General features: G+C 42.0%; 5 non-coding genes across 5 annotated transcripts in view; all 5 read right to left on the bottom strand.

Moving 5' to 3' along the window:
- Nucleotides 1-138: 138 nt before the first annotated feature.
- Nucleotides 139-252, bottom strand: LOC134569459 (U5 spliceosomal RNA). The gene has a single exon (XR_010084136.1). It is a non-coding gene; the product is annotated as a U5 spliceosomal RNA (small nuclear RNA).
- A 454-nt stretch (nucleotides 253-706) lies between these two features.
- Nucleotides 707-820, bottom strand: LOC134569645 (U5 spliceosomal RNA). Its single transcript, XR_010084317.1, has one exon. It is a non-coding gene; the product is annotated as a U5 spliceosomal RNA (small nuclear RNA).
- Nucleotides 821-1,280: 460 nt separating this feature from the next.
- Nucleotides 1,281-1,394, bottom strand: LOC134569796 (U5 spliceosomal RNA). Its single transcript, XR_010084462.1, has one exon. It is a non-coding gene; the product is annotated as a U5 spliceosomal RNA (small nuclear RNA).
- A 452-nt stretch (nucleotides 1,395-1,846) lies between these two features.
- On the bottom strand, nucleotides 1,847-1,960 carry LOC134569708 (U5 spliceosomal RNA). The gene has a single exon (XR_010084377.1). It is a non-coding gene; the product is annotated as a U5 spliceosomal RNA (small nuclear RNA).
- Nucleotides 1,961-2,415: 455 nt separating this feature from the next.
- The window catches only part of LOC134569786 (U5 spliceosomal RNA), a 114-nt gene continuing 29 nt past the window's right edge, over nucleotides 2,416-2,500 (bottom strand). Inside the window, exon 1 of the small nuclear RNA XR_010084452.1 lies at nucleotides 2,416-2,500. This exon is cut by the window's right edge and continues 29 nt beyond it. This is a non-coding gene — a small nuclear RNA (U5 spliceosomal RNA).

The following is a 2,500-nucleotide window of genomic DNA, read 5'->3' as shown; positions in this document are numbered from 1 at the left end:
TGCTTTGCCCGCAGTCAAAGATGCTGACATCATAAATAGGGAGCCACAACTTTTTCTTTTTTTCGCAACAGCTTGGTGCTTAGAACCTCTTGGATCTCTGTTTAAGAAGTTTCTTCTACTTTTGTACAAGTTTAGCACAGCCAGTGTAAACTGGGCCTGAAAAAATTGAGTGAAACGCATGGTTGTTCCTCTCCACGGAAATCTTTAGTAAAAGGCGAAAGATTTATTCGATCTGAAGAGAAACCAGAGTATAAAATCCATCCATCTGACAGCAGGCAAGGTGCGGAACCTGCCTTTTACACGTATGTTGAGCAACCCTACATTAAGCTTTAACTTGGAGAATCTGCCATAAATATTAATGACCCCACTAAATATGTAAAAAAAGAAAAAATATCTGTTTTTTTTTTAAGCTTGTATCATATTAACAGCAAAGGGAAGAGGAGCACAGCTGCTTGCAGTGCAACATGGGTATTCAAATGAGGCATGCCCACTGCTGACACGCCCCTAAATGCATGCTTGGTCTCTCGGCAGAGCCCTGCAGCTGTCAAGAATGCCAGAGCCTGAGGCATGCTTTGCCCGCAGTCAAAGATGCTGACATCATAAATAGGGAACCAAAACTTTTTCTTTTTTTCGCAACAGCTTGGTGCTTAGAACCTCTTGGATCTCTGTTTAAGAAGTTTCTTCTACTTTTGTACAAGTTTAGCACAGCCAGTGTAAACTGGGCCTGAAAAAATTGAGTGAAACTCGTGTTCGTTCCTCTCCACGGAAATCTTTAGTAAAAGGCGAAAGATTTATTCGATCTGAAGAGAAACCAGAATATAAAGTCCATCCATCTGACAGCAGGCAAGGTGTGGAACCTGCCTTTCACACGTATGGTGAGCAACCCTACATTAAGCTTTAACTTGGAGAATCTGCCATAAATATTAATGACCCCACTAAATATGTAAAAAAAGAAAAAAATATCTTTTTTTTTTTTTTTTTTAGCTTGTATCATGTTAACAGCAAAGGGAAGAGGAGCACAGCTGCTTGCAGTGCAACATGGGTATTCAAATGAGGCATGCCCACTGCTGACACGCCCCTAAATGCATGCTTGGTCTCTCGGCAGAGCCCTGCAGCTGTCAAGAATGCCAGAGCCTGAGGCATGCTTTGCCCGCAGTCAAAGATGCTGACATCATAAATAGGGAACCAAAACTTTTTCTTTTTTTCGCAACAGCTTGGTGCTTAGAACCTCTTGGATCTCTGTTTAAGACGTTTCTTCTACTTTTGTACAAGTTTAGCACAGCCAGTATAAACTGGGCCTGAAAAAATTGAGTGAAACTCGTGGTCGTTCCTCTCCACGGAAATCTTTATTAAAAGGCGAAAGATTTATTCGATCTGAAGAGAAACCAGAGTATAAAATCCATCCATCTGACAGCAGGCAAGGTGCGGAACCTGCCTTTTACACGTATGGTGAGCAACCCTACATTAAGCTGTAACTTGGAGAATCTGCCATAAATATTAATGACCCCACTAAATATGTAAAAAAAGAAAAAATCTCTGTTTTTTTTTAAGCTTGTATCATATTAACAGCAAAGGGAAGAGGAGCACAGCTGCTTGCAGTGCAACATGGGTATTCAAATGAGGCATGCCCACTGCTGACACGCCCCTAAATGCATGCTTGGTCTCTCGGCAGAGCCCTGCAGCTGTCAAGAATGCCAGAGCCTGAGGCATGCTTTGCCCGCAGTCAAAGATGCTGACATCATAAATAGGGATCCAAAACTTTTCTTTTTTTCGCAACAGCTTGGTGCTTAGAACCTCTTTGATCTCTGTTTAAGAAGTTTCTTCTACTTTTGTACAAGTTTAGCACAGCCAGTGTAAACTGGGCCTGAAAAAATTGAGTGAAACTCGTGGTCGTTCCTCCTCACGGAAATCTTTAGTAAAAGGCGAAAGATTTATTCGATCTGAAGAGAAACCAGAGCATAAAATCCATCCATCTGACAGCAGGCAAGGTGCGGAACCTGCCTTTTACACGTATGGTGAGCAACCCTACATTAAGCTGTAACTTGGAGAATCTGCCATAAATATTAATGACCCCACTAAATATGTAAAAAAAGAAAAAATATCTGGGTTTTTATTTAAGCTTGTATCATATTAACAGCAAAGGGAAGAGGAGCACAGCTGCTTGCAGTGCAACATGGGTATTCAAATGAGGCATGCCCACTGCTGACACGCCCCTAAATGCATGCTTGGTCTCTCGGCAGAGCCCCGCAGCTGTCAAGAATGCCAGAGCCTGAGGCATGCTTTGCCCGCAGTCAAAGATGCTGACATCATAAATAGGGAACCAAAACTTTTTCTTTTTTTCGCAACAGCTTGGTGCTTAGAACCTCTTGGATCTCTGTTTAAGACGTTTCTTCTACTTTTGTACAAGTTTAGCACAGCCAGTGTAAACTGGGCCTGAAAAAATTGAGTGAAATTCGTGGTCGTTCCTCTCCACGGAAATCTTTAGTAAAAGGCGAAAGAT

Source organism: Pelobates fuscus, chromosome 7 (assembly GCF_036172605.1).
Source record: "Pelobates fuscus isolate aPelFus1 chromosome 7, aPelFus1.pri, whole genome shotgun sequence".
NCBI lineage: Eukaryota > Metazoa > Chordata > Amphibia > Anura > Pelobatidae > Pelobates > Pelobates fuscus.
The sequence above is the reverse complement of the archived record's forward strand: the minus strand, read 5'-3'. Positions and strand labels throughout refer to the sequence as shown.